This window comes from Colobus angolensis, unplaced genomic scaffold (genome assembly GCF_000951035.1).
Source record: "Colobus angolensis palliatus isolate OR3802 unplaced genomic scaffold, Cang.pa_1.0 Scaffold78, whole genome shotgun sequence".
In the NCBI taxonomy this organism is placed as follows: domain Eukaryota; kingdom Metazoa; phylum Chordata; class Mammalia; order Primates; family Cercopithecidae; genus Colobus; species Colobus angolensis.
The window spans coordinates 6,569,075-6,586,677 of NW_012121598.1; the positions used below are offsets into that span (position 1 = coordinate 6,569,075).

Below are 17,603 nucleotides of genomic sequence, written 5' to 3' on the forward strand. Positions count from 1 at the left end.
GACGTGGAAGCTTTCCTTTCACTTTCACTTTGATAAATCTTGCCGCCACACAGAAAAAGAAAAAAAAAAAATGAAAATATTTGACTGTAGTCAATAATAATTTAATTGTACATTTTAAAATAAAAGAGCATAATTGGATTGTTCATAACACACACAAAAATGCTGAACTGATGGATACCCCATTTACCCTGCTTTATTACACAATTACTCATTGTATGCCTGTATCAAAATATCCTATATATCCCATAAATATATATATCTCACAAAAAATTTAAAAAAAATTTTAATTGCAAATATTTTTTATTCATTATGTCCAACGTGAACTCACGCATTCATTTTTTTTATTGATAAATCTGCATGCTGGTTAGACCAATGCTCACATCCAGCCAGTGTCCTGATGCTAACAGCATCAACAATTGTTTCATGGGTAAGCATCTTACTATATCCCAAAGGATCTTATTCAAATGTTTCCTGGAATTATCATATCATATCATATCATATCATATCATATCATATCATATCATATCATATCACCCCAGGGCAGCATACAAGTCTCACCTTGAAGGATGGGAGAGGGGAACCTGCTTGAGCAGCAGGTGGTTCATGACACAGGTAGCTATCCCCTGCATTGAGGGAGGAGGGGGCTGAGCAGGGAGTAGGTTGAGAAAACACTCTTACAGATGTTTTTGCTCTGTATAAAGGACACCATAGGGCAGCATTTGAAGATAATGGTCTAATTCTTTGTCCATTCCTCCCAACATCAGACGAGTTGGTTAACTATAATTTCTGACTATCGGATGAATGTAAGAATGCTTAGATAAAAATCAGAAAGTATCTGAAGTTGTTTTTGAAGGGAACAATGTGAGTACAAAATATTGCTGTTAGCGGTTACTGAAAGATGATCCCAGCAGTACTCCTGCTTAGAAACTCCATTAGAGGCCTGGGGAAGACAAGTGATTCTCAGCTGACTTCAAAACACTCATCCTTTCCTACCCTAACTTCTTCTGCACTTGTTTGTATCATACAACTCCAACTTTGGTTTTCTACAATTTTAGCCTCTAATTTGTCACCTTTAGTCACCTTATCTCTTTAAATATGTCTACAGTTTTTTACTATGCCTTTACTGAAGTATTTGATGAATACTTATCTCTTTAAATATGTCTTACAGTTTTTTACTATGCCTTTACTGAAGTATTTGATGAATACCTCTTGACTATAGACAGATCCACGACTCGATGAGTGCATATATAAATTTGTATATCTGCCAGTTTCTGAACCTGGCTTCTTGCCATACTAAGAGTTTTGGAGGTGAGTCCCAGAACATTAAAAAAATTCTTTCCTAGGAATTCGTGCTAGGAGATGAGATCAGGTATTGGTAAGACTGACTTAGAGAACTGCTCTACTGATCAAAAATTCATTCATTCAATATGAAGTCACTGAGCACCTGTTATATCCAAGGCACTATTGTAGGTACTCAAGAAACAGTGTAAACAAAACATATATATCCCTATTCTCTTGAGGTTTATGTTCTGGGGGGAAGGAGACAAAAACCAAAGCAAACAAGTAATTTATCTATAGTGGTAGAAGGTGATAAGTGCTATGAAGAACAATAATGTGGTTGGGCGTGGCTGCACATGCCTGTGATCCTAGCTACTCAGGAGGCTGATATAGGAGAATTGCTTGAACCCCAGGAGGCAGAGGTTGCAGTAAGCCAAAATCACGCTACTGCACTCCAGCCTGGGCAACAGCGCAAGACTCCATCTAAAAAAAAAAAAAAAAAAAAAAAGGAACAATAAAGCAGGGAGAAGGATTACGGAGGGGTAATAGGAAGCTGTAATTATAAGTAGTGGGGCTGGGGATGCCTCACTGAGGAGGCAACATTTGAACAGAGACTTGAAGGAGATCAGGGAATGAACCATGTGGATACGTAGGGAGAGGGCCATTTGGGCAGAGGGAATAGCGAGTGCAAAGGCCCGGAGGTGAGAGAGCTCAGGGAAGGAGACTGGAGCAAAGTGAGTGGGAAGAAGAGTAATAACAAAGGAGGTCAGGGCCAGGCATAGTAGCTCATGCCTGTAATCCCAGCACTTTGGGAGTAGAAGGCGGGCGGATCACCTGAGGTCAGGAGTTGGAGACCAAACTGACCAACTTGGAGAAACCCCATCTCTACCAAAAATACACAAATTAGCTGGGCATGGTGGCGCATGCCTGTAATCCCAGCTACTTGGGAGGCTGAGGCAGGAGAATCACTTGAACCAGGGAGGCAGACATTGTAGTGAGCTGAGATTGTGCCACTGCAGTTCAGCCTGGGCGACAGAGCGAGACTCTGTCAAAAGGAAAGAAAGAAAGAAAGAGAGAGGGAGAGAGGGGGAGAGAGAGAGAGAGAGAGAAAGAAAGAGGAAGGAAAGGAAGGAAGGAAGGAAGGAAGAAAGAAAGGAAGAAAGGAAGAAAGAAAATTGGGTGGGGTGGGGGAAGGAGGAACAAGAGACCAGTTCATGTAGAGCCTTGGAGGCTATTGTAAGGACATTGACTTTTATGGGGAATCTTTGGAGGGTTTGGGGCAGAAGAGCGACATGATCTCACCTGAATTCTCAATGAATCACTCTGACTTCTCAATGATGAGAATCTGACTTTTCAATGATGAGAATAGACTCTGGGTGGGCAAGTTAGGTAGTGGAAGTAGGGGGGCTATTTACAGAGCCATTGCAATAATCCAGGTGAAAGATGATAGTGGCTTAGACCAAGTGGAAGCAGTGGAGATGATAAGAAGTGAATGGTGTATAGATATGTCTGATACTTGAGCTGATAACATTTTCTGACAGTTTAAATGTGATGTGAGTTGAGCTGATAAACTTTTCTGACAGTTTAAATGTGATGTGAGAGGAAAAAAAATAGAGGAATTGAAGGACTTCAAGGTCAGTGACTGAGCAATGGGAAGGAAAGAATTGCCATTAACTGAGATAGCAAAACTGCAGATAGAACAGGTTTAGGGGGAAGATCAAGAGCTCAATTTTAAATGTTGTTAACACTGAGATGTTCATTAGATGTCCAAGAGAAGATGTCATCAAGAAGTAGCTGCATACTTGGGTCTGGGAGGGGGTCCCAGTTGGAGGCATAGTCAGGAAATCATAAAGATGCTAAGCATGATATTATTCATTACTTGGACTTAGGGAGGCTTCATCAAGAGTCTATCTATTCCTTATGAGACCCAGACTGTTATTTTTTCAAGTCCTTTATAAACAATGAAATTCAATCAATCAACTGTGAGCCTTTTGTGCCCACAGATTTTGCCTTATTTTTAAAAGCACAGGGCCCGGCTTATCATGTGTTTGCTGATGAATACATCGGTACTTCTAAATCAGTCAAAAATATTTTGGAAAGAAGCTTAAAAGAAGTCTTTTCCCAACCAAGTAAAATGTAAATCAATATAACAAACACTCAGCGCCTGTTATGGGCATGTGGGTGCACACTGTGGGTGCTGAGGAAGAACAAGAAAGGAACCCTCAAGGAATTCACAGGCGAGTGGGAGGGAAAAGAAAAATCCTCAAACATGACACAAGCAATAGATAATAGGACCCTAAGAGGGATATGAATAAAGTCCAGTGGGCGATCAGGAAGGGTTTTGAGAAGGAGGCAGCACAGCAGTCAAATCTTGAAGGATGGGAGAGGGGAATGCCCTTGAATAGCAGGTGGTTCACTTTAGCTTGAGCACGATACAGGTAGATGCAAAAATGTCTAAAGATTATTTATTTTACCTTTGCTTTTGAAAATTATTTGGACTATAGAATTCTAGACAGAACATGTTTTTCTTCCAGTACTTCAAAAATATTACTCTACTATCTTCTCACTTGCATTGTTTCCGTTGAAGAAGTCTACTGTTATTCTTAGCTGTGTTTCTCTCTGTGGAATGTACCATTTTTCCTTTAGCTGCCTTTAAAATTTCTCATCACATGTTTTAAACAGTTGTATTATGATATGCCTTGGTGTCATTTTCTTCATGTTTCTTGTCTTTAGGGCTTCTTGAGCTTGTTGAATCTACGGGTTTATAGTTTTTATTGAATTTTGGAAATTTTTCTGCCCTTGGTACTTCAGAAATGTTTCTGTCCTCCCTGCCAGCACTGGACTGTAATTATACAGGTACTGGGCTACTTTCAGTTGTCCCATAGCTCACTAATACTCTGCTCATTTTTAAAAAGCATCTCTTCTCCGTGTGTTTCATTTCGGATAGTTTCTACTGCTGTATCTTCAAGTTCACTAGCCTTTCCTCTGCAGTGTCTAATCTGCCCTTAGTCCTGTCCAAAATAAGTCCTGTACTTATTTTTTCTTTAGAGACAGGATCTTGCTCTGTCACCCAGACTGGAGTGTAATGGTGCAATCATAGCTCAGTGCAGCCTTGAACTCTTGGGCTCAAGTGATCCTTCTGCTTTGGCCTCCCAAAGTGCTGGGATTACAGGTGCAAGCCACTGCACCCGGTCTGGTTTACTTTTCATATCAGACATTGTAGTTTTCATTTTTAGAGTTGGAGTTGGGTGGCTTTTATATCATTTATATTTCTGTCTAGCATGTTCAGTCTTTCCTCTAGCTTCTTGAACATAGGAATATAGTTAAAATAACTATTTTATTGTCTTTGTCTACTAATTTTTTTGTATTATTTCTGAGTGGGTTTCAATTAATTGATTTTTCTCCCTCATTATTGGTTGTGTTTTCTTGCTTCTTTGAAGGTCTGGTCATTTTTATTGACTGTTAGACATTGTGAATTTTACCTTGTTGGGTGCTATAGCTCAGTGAGGCACTCTTTAATTACCAAGGGGAAGAAATAGCCTTGAGTAAGTTCCACATGGCTGACCATCCCAGAAACTACACATTCTAGCCTCATGCCAAAAATGTCCTACTGTTTATTTAGCAGTCAAATAAGAAATCAAAGCACAAACACAAAAAAGAGGGGAGCCCAACTCCTGATGGATTGGACCACTGACACCAAGAAGGGGCTGCAGGTGTTTGATTATGGTGAGAGTAATTTTTAAAAAATATATTCATTTGTTATTTGAATTTTTTTCATTGTATGAGATTTTTTCATTACTTTTCTTTATTTTTAATTGGAGCTTTCAGTTTTTTTTTAACTAATTTACAAGTGCTCTTTATATAGGAAAGTTATTAGCTTTTTGTGTATAATACACGTTTCCATATTTTTCCCATAATAATAATTATAATGTTTATTGAGAACGTACAACATGCCAGGTGTTATGGTAACAGCATTAGGTATGTGTTTCAAAAAGGTCTTTATCTTATCCTGATAATAACTCTGTGAGGCAGTCATTATTATTATTATCATCATCATTATTATTCCCATTTTACAGACAGGTCATTGAGGCTTGGAGAGGCTGAACATCCTGTGCAAGGTCACACAGCCAGTGAGTGAAGGAGTTGAAATTCAGAGTATGTCTGACTCCAAAGTCCACAATATTTACATTACACCTTTGGCCTAAGGTGTTATCTACATTTTAATTTTGTTTATGGGTATTTTGGGAAGAGATTGGACATTTTTCATTTTCATGTAGTCAAATCTATAAAATCTTCTATTCATGGGTTCTTCTTCTGCTTTTATGTGTAGAATGTTCTTTCCTACCTCAAGATCAGGTAAATATTCGCCTGCATTTTCTCATAAATACATATAATTTCACTTGAAAGCTATTCTGTTACATTTGTGTTTAAAACAGAGAAAAAAAAAAAAGCCTGTCCCCTTTAAGAAACAATTGTCCAGAATAAGTTGCAGGACTCACAGATAGGCAATTCACTACCAAACAACTTCTTAAAAATAAAGTCAGGGCAAGGATGTGAGATTAGTAAGTTGATTTAGAGATGCTTCCTTTTTTGTGACTGGGGAAGAACTATCCAGGGTCAGCTGCTGTAGTTAAGCAGATAGAATGTCAAGTTGTCACTGTGTGTGTGTGTTTCCAGCCGGGAGGAAGAACAATCCAAACACAGCCATATTGGGAGAACACAGTCAGAGGCCGCCTTTGAGAGTGGCCCAGGATTTCTGGTTCTGGACCTAGGTCAGCCAGTTCATGCAAGAAGGAGGCCTTGCTGCCGGCAGCCGCTATCTAACCAGGCAACCGAGGGAAAAGCACAAGGACTTGTCATGACTGAGTGGTGGTTGCTTGAACTGAAGACTGGGCAAGGCTGAAAACCTGGGGCTTGATGGAGCCTGTAGGGCTCCAGGTGGGAGAAGGGAAAGGTTTAGGAAGGTGGTTATAATGACCAATGACAACTTACAGTTAGTGCGTTAAGGCACTTATCCGTTTATGCCTGGCTGTTTCTATAAGTCTTACTCAGTAAGGTTTATTCAGATTACATTTTGAATTCAGTTGTTAAACTGAGCTGGTGATTAGACTTTCGTGAATATCTTTATTAAAATAGCAGGAATTCAAATAAGCGAGGTGGCTCACACCTGTAATCCCAGCACCATGGGAGGCTGAGGTAGGATTATTTGAGCCCAGGTGTTTGAGATCAGTCTGGGCAATGTAGGCAGACCCCATCTCTACATTAAATTTAAAAACCAGCCAGGCATGGTGGCACGTGCCTGTGATCCCAGCCACTTAGGAGAATTGCTTGAGCCTGGGAGGTTGTGGCTGCCACTGCACTCCAGCCTGGACAACAGAGTAAGACCCTGTCTGAAAAACAAAAGTATGAATTGAGGATTTTTCAGAAAGCAGAATTAGTTGATTTACATTTAAATCATGACCAAATGTGTTTCTATAACAGTACAAATATGCAAAGATTGCTTTTATAAGGACCTCTTAATCCTCACAGCCACTCCCTGGGTATTGTCACCTTTCCTATCGCATTTCCTATTTCATCAGAGAGGCTGGGAACCTGTCCAGGGTCTTGCTGCGGTTAGTAAGAACCTCCCAGGCCATCTGCTGCCCCTGCTGGCTTATTCAGCCTTCCCCTTGACCTAGGGTTGGATCCTGAAGAAGCACACCTGGTGGGGGAAATCCTCCTTCAGGGACTTCAGCTGTGCATTTTCAGATGTTCCCAATGTTAATCAATGTCACATGGAGTGTTTCGCCAAAGCCCTTATTTCAACTGAAAGTAATTTTGCCGGAGACATTGGCGTGCAGGCATTTGCTGGAACTGCCTCTTCCAAATAAGATTGCTGAGGAATCCTGAGCAGAGCCCCAGCTCCTGTGACTGCCATAGCCCTTGCGTGCAAGAGGGCTGGCCAGGGCTTGTGGGTGGACTTCAAACCAACATTTGGTAATTATTTGTTTAAGATTTTATTAGAGAATCAGGGCAATGACTGAGGCAGGGTGGGAAGGAGCACTGCTAGAAGTTCTACCCAGTCTCCACCAATTCAGTTCAGCTTTGCAGACTCGACTCAGCAAAACAAATGACTCAAGAATAAGCCCTACCCCTTGAAAGGCAGGCTGGCCTCCATCCCCATCCTAATCCACTTAGCAAAGCAGGAAGATCTAGTAAATACCATGGTTTCCCCATAGCATTGCATTTTCAGTGACGTCTTAGCCTGCTTTACATGTCAGCACCCTAGTGTCAGCCTGGCTGACCCAGCCCGGACTAGCCCTGGCTGCAGAACCTCACACAAGTGCCCTGACTCAAGATAGTGTGAAAGGCTTGTGTATTATTGCCCTACAGACCAGGCCACGTCAATGGTCTCCGGTTTTGCTGTGATGTTAATAGAGACAGGAGGGGGATAGCCATGTCTCAGGAACCCTAACTAGATAACCCTAGCATCTCCAAGGTCCTGTTTTCTAGGGATTATTGGAGTGTCTGCAAAAATAAAATTATCCTAAACAGGCAGGCACAAAAAGAAGCAGGTATCCCCATGAGAGATTTTCAGTTTCTGTGAACAAAGTGACTGCCTGTCTGAAAGGAACAGTATCGTTTGTTGGGGAGCACATTCCCCTCCCAGTTGAGCAAGTAATCAATACTGAAGTCTTTTTTGAGTACCTACTATGTGCTCGATACCATTCTGGTGCTGAGAAAGGGAATGGATGAGTGAATGTGGCAAACAGAAAAAGGACAAAACAGCCTCTACCATTCAGAGCCTAGTCGAGAAGTTAGCATTAACAGCGAAAAAGTGAGCCAGTGACTGGCCATGCTGCTGGACTCAAAAGCGGGCAGTCAGTAGGAACTGGGCTCTTTGGGAAGGCTGAGCAAGATTCCCCTGGACTCTGCAGATCCCTGGCAGAATGAACTGACAGAACACTTGACCCCCCAGGCCGCTGATGTGGGATGGCAGAAGATGGCTGAACAGGCTCACATGAGCTGTTAAATGCCTGCAGCCCAACACGAGCTGGGGCCTAGGAGTCACACCCCAGAATTTCACTGTTGTGTTTCCAAGCAGCTGCATACAGGGTATCAAAATTAGGTCAAGTTAGGATTTTAAGAGTTTATTGTGCATACAAAGAAAAGTTCATGAACTAAGAGACCTCAAACTGGAAAGTGGCAGAAAGTCTCAAATTTGCAGCAGTTACAGCTTAGTTTCAAGAGCATAAAGGAGGAAGTATTTTGGCCTGTTTCAGGATTGAATGTCCTATATTCTTTCTTAAGGCATATGGCTATGTAAGCTGATTTGCCTATAGCCAATTGGTTTAATTTCATTGAATCCTGCTGATAAGATGAAAAGCTTACTGAATGTTTTGTTTATGTTGAAGGTTTATGTTTTGGGGGGCAGGGAATCAGTAAGAGCTAAGTTTTGGATATGTGGCTATGAGTAATTGGCCTTGGATACTAAACTGTGGCCTCCAGTTTTATTTATTTACATTTAACAAAGGCAAGACCCATATTCCCGTTGGTGTTTGCAGAGTGCCCTCACCATGTCTTGGCCCCTGTGTGAATTCCTGCCTTTCCCAGAAATGAATCCAGGGTGTCTGACCCCAGCTTCAGATCCCATGAAAGATTCTTCTAACATCTGTGGTCTAACCATCCAGTGACAAGCAGATGGACCACCACATTCATAGCCCCATCTCTCCAGTCCAAGCAATCTCAGCCAATGGTAAGGTGAATTATCAGCTCCTGGAGCTTTTTTTAACAGGATTATTTGCATGCACATAGTAACAGCAGTTTGCATAACTAAGGAGAGTCATACAAAGCATTCAATTGTCTAAGAGATGTGAAATTTAAGTTACAAAATAGGTCAGACCCGGAAGATGACTTAGCATGTAAACAGTGTTCCAGCTAGTAAACTGTAACCTGTGCTTGGAGAACTTCAGAGAAACCATGACAGGCCTCATTGTTTTAGCAACACACAAACCAGAGTAGCTGATGAGAATGAGCAGGTTTGCTCTCTTACTTTTGCATGAATTCATCCTGAGAGTGAAAGGTGAGAGAAAGGGAGTTCAAGAGAGCAGCCAGCCAAACACTCTGAGATTTTGAGTTCCAATGAGCAATAGCAGCTTACCACATTTAGCTCTATTCATTCTGATGAGAAAGACTTGCTTTTGATTTAAGCCTTTCACCTGCACACAGAAATTGGCACATTTTAAATTACACATCTATTAGTAAAAATTTAATATCCTGTTTATATGCAAAGTACACTAAAGCAAAAATCTGTGTTTCAAGTTGAATTTGGACAATTCCTTTTTCAAAGGCTGAGCAGTACAAAAAAAGTAGCAGTGGCTCACGTCTATAATCCCAGCATGTTGGGAGGCCAACACAGGAGAATTACTTGAGCCAAGGAGTTCAAGACCAGCCTAGATAACATAGAAAGATCCTATCACTACAAAAAATAAATAAATTAGCCGGGCATGGTGGCACATGCCTGTAGTCCCAGCTACTTGGGAGGCTGAGGCAGGAGGATCTCTTGAGCCTGGGAGGTTAAAGCTGTAGTGAGCCACATTCATGTCACTGCACTCCAGCCTCAGTGACAGAGCAAGCCACTCTCTCCAAAAAAGAAAAAAAAAGAAAAGAAAAGGTAGATGAAGGGGAAATAGTCTCAGCTCTGGAAGCCAGCTAGGTGAGCCTAAACCAGCTACTCCCTGGCTTCTCTGGGCATCAGCTTTCTCATCCTTCCTCCCCACATCCTCTGAGTGTTTCTCACCACCTCCTACCCAGCATCCTCTGATGGGAGCAGAGTCTGAAAATCATCTGTCATGTCCAACCCTCTCATTTTACAGACAAGTAACTAAAGTCAACCCCACCTGTTTACCCAGAGCAGCTCCATTTTTATTTGCTTTATATTTTGGGATTTGGTACTTATATAAGAAAAAGAAAAGTCTTATGGCTAACGAACAATTTGAAAATCCCTGGACTAGACAAGAGTTCTAGTTCATTCTATTCATTTGCCTAGAAACAACAGAGATCTGTCCAAGTAATTTCAGGTGATGGGGGTAATTGTAAGAATGTGATGTTTGGGTTCACACAACACTAACATGCTTTCCATTCTCTCTGGATTACTAAAAACACAGAAAAGTAAAAAATCACCTATTATTCCAACATGCCTTTAAAACCATCTAAATTAAAAAGTGAAAAAAAGAAATCTGCCAGGTACAATCGCCTGTAATCCCAACACTTTGGGAGGCCAAGGTGGGCAGATCACCTGAGGTCAGGAGATCGAGACCATCCTGGCCAACATGGAGAAATCCTGTCTCTACTAAAAATACAAAAATGAGCTGGGTGTGGTGGTACATGCCTGTGATCCCAGCCACATGTAAGGCTGAGGCAAGAGAATTGCTTTAACGTGGGAGACGGAGGTTGCAGTGAATCAAGTTGGTGCCACTGCACTCCAGCCTGGGCAACAGAGCAAGACTCCATCTCAAAAAATTTTAAAAAAAAATTTTTTTAAGTATCCCCTTCTAGCCAGGTGCGGTGGCTCACACCTGTAATCCCAGCACTTTGGGAGGCCGAGGCAGGTAGATCACGAGGTCAGGAGATTGAGACCATCCTGGCTAACACAGTGAAACCCCGTCTCTACTAAAAATACAAAAAATTAGCCAGGTGTGGTGGCGGGTGCCTGTAGTCCCAACTACTCGGGAGGCAGAAGAATGGCGTGAACCCAGGAGGCGGAGCTTGCAGTGAGCCAGTATCGCACCACTATACCCCAGACTGGGTGACAGAGCAAGACTCTGTTTCAAAAAAAAAAAAAAAAGTATCCCCTTCTTGTCCTCTAGTCTCAGTCTCTTGTCTTTTTTTTTTTTTTTTTTTTTTTTGAGACGGAGTCTGGCTCTGTCACCCAGGCTGGAGTGCAGTGGCCCGATCTCAGCTCACTGCAAGCTCCACCTCCCGGGTTCACGCCATTCTCCTACCTCAGCCTCCCGAGTAGCTGGGACTACAGGCGCCCGCCACCTCGCCCGGCTAGTTTTTTGTATTTTTAGTAGAGACAGGGTTTCACCATGTTAGCCAGGATGGTCTCGATCTCCTGACCTTGTGATCCGCCCGTCTTGGCCTCCCAAAGTGCTGGGATTACAGGCTTGAGCCACCGCGCCCGGCCTAGTCTCAGTCTCTAGGGGGAAGAATATCAGTTGGTTGGGTTCATGAACCTCCCAGCTTTTCTGTGTACTTATACAGAAACATCTAGGGATTCTTTTTCAACCAAAAAGTTGTGTTGCATTGTGTGGCTTGGGCTGCACTTTGCTTTTGTCACTTAACACCATGCCAAGGCTGTCTTTCCAATAGCACATATAGATCTACCTCATCCTTTAAAATTTGCTCAATAAGACCCCTATTGATGAGCCTTTGCATGTTCTGCCACACAATGTTGCTTTGAGCATTTTTGTCCAGATATCCTTGTGTACTCTTCCAGGTGGGATTCCTCATTTGTAGCATTTTCTTTTTAACAGATACTGCCAAATTATGTCCCATCTCTCTTTAGTTTGAATTAAAACAAGCTCAAGCCATCTGATGCCAGGTTAGCAAGAAGTCTGTTCTTTTTCTCCTGGGGCCTCTACCTTGGCCAAGATCCCCAAGAGTTCTGCTAATCCAATGAAAATCCCTTTTCAGAGAAAAAAACTGGAAAATCTGGTCAGGCTACCAGTAGGGCCCATTTGTGCTATCTTTTCCCCTAATGCTATTGTATTAGTCCACTTGCTGTTTATTATAACAGAATACCTGAAACTGGATAATTTATAAGAAAAGGATTTTTGTTTTCAACATGGAGTCCCACTCTGTTGCCCAGGCTGGAGTGCAGTGGCTCTATCTCAGCTCACTGCAAACTCTGCCTCATGGGTTCAAGTGATTCTCCTGCCTCAGCCTCCCAAGTAGCTGGGATTACAGGAGTGTGGCACCATACCCAGCTAATTTTTTTGTATTTGTAGTAGAGACAAGGTTTCGCCATATTGGTCAGGCTGGTCTCAAACTCCTGACCTCAGGTGATCCTCGGCCTCCCAAAGCACTGGGACTACAGGCATGAGCTGCCGCGTCTGTCCAGGAATTTATTTTTTACAGTGATAGAGACTGAGAAGTCTAGGGTTGATGGGCTGCATGTGGTGACAGCCTTCTTGTTGGTGAGGATTCTCTGAAGAGTCCCAAGTGAGACAGAGCATCACGTAGCAAGGGGACTGAAGTGTGCTCATTCAGGACTCTCTTTCTCTTCATGTGAAGCCACCAGTTTCCCCACCATGATAACCCACTAATCCATGAATGGATTAATCCATTCTTGAGGACAGAGCCCTCATGATCCAATAACCTTTTAAAAAGGCCCATTTCTCAATACTGCCACATTCAGGGAAGTTTCAACATGAGTTTTGGAAGGGACATTCAAACCATAGCAGCTACCAAACATTCAATGCTGAAAACAAGTCCTCATGCAATGTAATGTGTCCCTGTCCATTGCTGCATTGATCTTCCCACCTGGGAGATGAACCTGACGGGCCCCAGTGTTTCTTCTGGGAGATAATTCTCACTCCTCAGTGATGCTTATAGCCAACAGTGCGTTCATCCTGAGCTCTCGGGGCTACTGTTTATTATCTTGCACTTGGGTTGACAGCCCATTGTTCCCACCAAGTCTGTCCTCCATGCTAGCGTGGCTGGATTGGACTTTTTCCTGTGCCTCACCCACCCTCTCCCCAGCACCACCAGATTCTCATACCATGAATTGATTAGCAATTTACTGTCACCTTCTCTCAGGGAAACTCTCCCTTGGAGACTGTTGATGTGTTTTCACACCTGAACCTTCTCCTCAGCAGAGAAGTTCTAGGCCTGGGACCGGGCACTATTCTAGACACAGGGTACCTTAGTCTCTTTTGTGCTGCTATAATGGAAAAATACAGATTGGGTAATTTATAATGAACAGAAATTTATTTCTCATAATTCTGGAGGCTGGGAAGTCCAAGATTGAGGGACCAGAATCTAGTGAGAGCCTTCTTCCTGCATCATTCCACAGCAGAAGGCAAAAGGGCAAGAAAGTGAACTCAAGCCCTCTTATAATCAGCATTAATTCATTCATGAGGGTGGGGTTCTGCAGACCTAAATGTCTTCCTTTAGGCCCCACCTCCCGACACTGTTATGTTGGGGATTATGTTTGCAACACATGTGTTTGGGAGGACATATTCAAAACATAGTACAGGAGATGCAGACAAAACAAAGAAGTTTTTCCGCTCTCAAAATGCTTCCTTTCTCTGGGGAGCAGGAGTAGGTAATAAACATGTAAGCAAGAGAATACAGTCATTCCTCAGTATCTGTGGGGGATTGGGTCCAGGACACCTGTGAATACCAAAATCCGCACACACTCGAATTCCTGATGCTGGCCCTGTGGAACCCAAGTATATGAAAAGTCAGCCACCCATTTCTGAGAGTTTAGCATCCCTCAAATACTGTATTTTTGATCCATGTTTGGTTGCATGTGCAGAACCTGTGCATATGGAGAACTGACTGTATTTACTGACAAAAGCTTGTGTACAAGTGGACCCATACAGTGCAAACCCATATCATTCAAGGTCAACTGTACTGAATAATGATAAGTGCTACAAACACAAAAGGCCAGATTAGGTGATGGGGAGTGGCTGCCTGGGCTCCCTTCAGCTGAGAAGCAGGGAAAGCCTGACTTGAGGCATCAGTGAAGCTCACCAGGTAAAGATGTGCTGCGCAGCACACTAGGCACAGCCAAGACCAGCGACGAGGCCAGTGTGACTGGAGCAGAGTGACAGTAATGGGCAGGGAGGGGGAGAGCACTGGGAGATGCTCTACAAGGTTGGGGGGCAGTGCCACAACATGGATGGGTCATGCCCAGTACCCCAGGACAATGACGTCTAAGGACTCTTCCAGCTTCAACCTTCTCAAGACCTACCTCAAGATTTAAGAGGTTGTTTATGCCAAATATGACTCCTTAATTTGACCATCTAGATTTTGTGACTTTCAATTGGGAGTTTTCTTATTTTCATTCCAATTTTTAATCCTTATGACCAGAAAAAAAAGTTTCTAACTTTATGGCCACACCTTCTCATATACCATATGTTTCATCTCAATACAATCTTATATACACAGCCCAATTTCGTTAAAAGACTATTCTTGAGTAAAGATTAACATAATTTACTGGCAAATATCTAAATTGACATTTAGCATACAAATGAAACCAAAAGGTCAGGAAATGAAAACTGCTTCATAGTTTTTACAGAAGCTGCACCTGCCCCAGAGCAGTGATTAGTACCAAAGAGAAAGGCTAATTTTCCCTATTGATGCTTCTGTTGTTTCCAACCACCCCTTCTGCTGTGATCCCCCAGGCAACAAATGAAGCCATTGTGAAGTCTTTTCTGGTCCTTTCAATGAGCAATTATACGTTTTTTAAGACAATAAATTTTATTCTAGTGAAGCTGATTACATTCGTTTATGAAAATGACTAAAGGCAGTGAATCATTTTTTTTTCTGTCTGGTGATGTTAACATAATCACCAGAGCCATAATAGACAAGTAGAGTGGACCTGGAATTAGGAAACCTGGAGTTGAGTCCCATTCTTCTACCAGCAAGCTGTGTGATTTTGAGTAAATGATGGCATCTCTCTAAGCCTCTATTTTCTTATCTGAATAAAATGGATAAGTATACTCCAACTCAGAGAGCTATTGGGGTTAAGGGGACATCCGCGAGTCTTCCAAGGCATTGGTAAACTTCCATTTCATATATATGTGTTTGTCATATTATTCATCATTAAATATCTGTACACATTTTTTTTTCTTTTTTTTTCCTTTTCTTTTCTTTTTTTCTTTATTTATTTTTTTCTTGAGACAGGGTCTTGCTCTGTCACCCAGGCTGGAATGCAGTGGTGGGATCACTGCTTACTGCAGCCTCAGCCTCCTAAGTAGCTGGGATTATAGGTGCATGCCACTACATCCAGCTAATTTCTCATTTTTTTACAGAGAAAGGATCTTACTATGTTACCCAGGCTGGTTGGGCTCAAATCAATCTTCCCACCTTGATCTAAAAAAGCACTGGGATGGCCGGGCGCGGTGGCTCACACCTGTAATCCCAGCACTTTGGGAGGCCGAGACGGGCGGATCACGAGGTCAGGAGATCGAGACCATCCTGGCTAACACGGTGAAACCCCGTCTCTACTAAAAAATACAAAAACTTAGCCGGGCGTGGTGGCAGGCGTCTGTAGTCCCAGCTACACAGGAGGCTGAGGCAGGAGAATGGCGTGAACCTGGGAGGCGGAGCTTGCAGTGAACCAAGATGGCGCCACTGCACTCCAGCCTGGGCGACAGAGTGAGACTCCGTCTCAAGAAAAAAAAACACTGGGATTACAGATATGATCCACCACCTCAGGCTCACATTTTCTTCATGTGTGATATGTATGATATATTCCATAATAAGTTTCTAAAACAGGCAATAAATAGCTGTTGACATACTCGACAAAAAGTAAATACAATATGAGTTTTCCTCTGGATCTCCTAACAAAAAGAATAAATCTAGATACAAGACAAAAATCATTTTCCCCTCACATCAAAACATGGCATTTTGAAAAATAGTTTAATGGAAAGAGTAATCAGTGAAATTGTTGAAAAAGACAAAGACTGTATCATGTTTAGTACAGCTCCCTTCCACCCTGGCCCTCCATTTCCCCCTCACTTGTGGTTTTCTAGATCTATCTCCAGAAATATTCCGGAAAGACCAAGAAATTATCTTAAAAGCAGCAAGAGACAAGCATATAGAAGCATTTCTGTGTGCAGCACTGTTTTACATGAACAAAAGTATGTTATATGTGCTGCTCTATATTTGCATTTTTTTCATTTATCTTAGAGATCTTTCAGTATCAGCCTATGAATTTAGCACAGATTTGTTTTTTCTGAAGCTCATTGGAGCAGTGTGGAGAATGGGAAGGGGTATACAGTGGGTGTGAGGCAGCCAGATGTTTTCCTTATTCCCAGTGGTTTTGAAAACATCAGGCTAATGCCATGCTTCAGTGACCACCTGCCACAGGTGGTCATCCGGTGGGAAGTGTCCATATGGCATGAGAATCACTGCCACCCAGGTGCAGTTTCCACGTGCCGGGTACCGAGCAGATCAATCCTCAAGGCCAGCTGCTTATATTATTCAGAGGGGGAGATCAGAGTTCCAAGAGGTTAAGTACCTCATCTGTGCTCACCCAGTTAGTCAGTGCTTCCTCCCAACCACTAGGTTCACCACCCCTTTTATTCAGGCCCACAAATTGAGCCCTTCAGATGCTGTGGGGGCTGGCTCGTGACAGCGGTGAAAGTTGGATTTGGCAATTCCCTCGTCATCCTCTGTCAGAATTCCATAGAAATTCAAGGAAATTCTGTTGATGATGTTGATAGATAAGCTGCTGACAGCAAATATTCTTAGATCTTTTAAGAGTTTCTTTCAAGTGTTAACTGCAGTCATATGTCATGTAATCACAGGGATACATTCTAAGAAATGTGTCATTAGGCAATTTTGTTGTGTAAACATCATGGTGTGTACCTGCACGAAACTAGATGCTATCGCCTACAGCACACCTCAGCTATATGGTAGAGCCTATTACTCCTGGGCTACAAACCTATACAACATGTCACAGTACTGAATGCTGTAGGCATCTGTGACACAATGGTAAATATTTGTGTATCTAAACATAGAAAAGGTACCCTAAAACAACAGTATAAAAGATTTAAAGGCTGGGCACGGTGGCTCAAGCCTGTAATCCCAGCACTTTGGGAGGCCGAGACGGGTGGATCACGAGGTCAGGAGATCGAGACCATCCTGGCTAACACGGTGAAACCCCGTCTCTACTAAAAAATACAAAAAACTAGCCAGGCGAGGTGGCAGGCACCTGTAGTCCCAGCTACTCGGGAGGCTGAGGCAGGAGAATGGCGTAAACCCAGGAGGTGGAGCTTGCAGCGAGCCGAGATCGCGCCACTGCACTCCAGCCTGGGCGACAGAGTGAGACTCCGTCTCAAAAAAAAAAAAAGGTTTTAAATCGGCTCACCTGTATAGGACACTTACCATGAATGGAGCTACAGGACTGGGGTTGCTCTGGGTGAGTCAGTGAGTGAGTGGTGGGTGAATGTGGAGGCCCAGGACATGGCTGTGCACCACTGCAGACTCTATAAACACTGTACACTTAGGCTACACCAAATTTATTTTAAAATATTTTTCTTTAACAAGTTAACCTTAGCTTACTGTGACATGTTTACTTTATAAAATTTTAATTTCTGTTACCTCTT

At 42.6% G+C, this 17,603-nt stretch overlaps 1 protein-coding gene across 1 annotated transcript in view; it reads left to right on the forward strand.

Annotated features, from left to right (window-relative positions):
• The window catches only part of GLDN (gliomedin), a 68,164-nt gene that overhangs the window by 21,093 nt on the left and 29,468 nt on the right, over positions 1 to 17,603 (forward strand). The gene's annotated exons all lie outside the window — the stretch shown is intronic.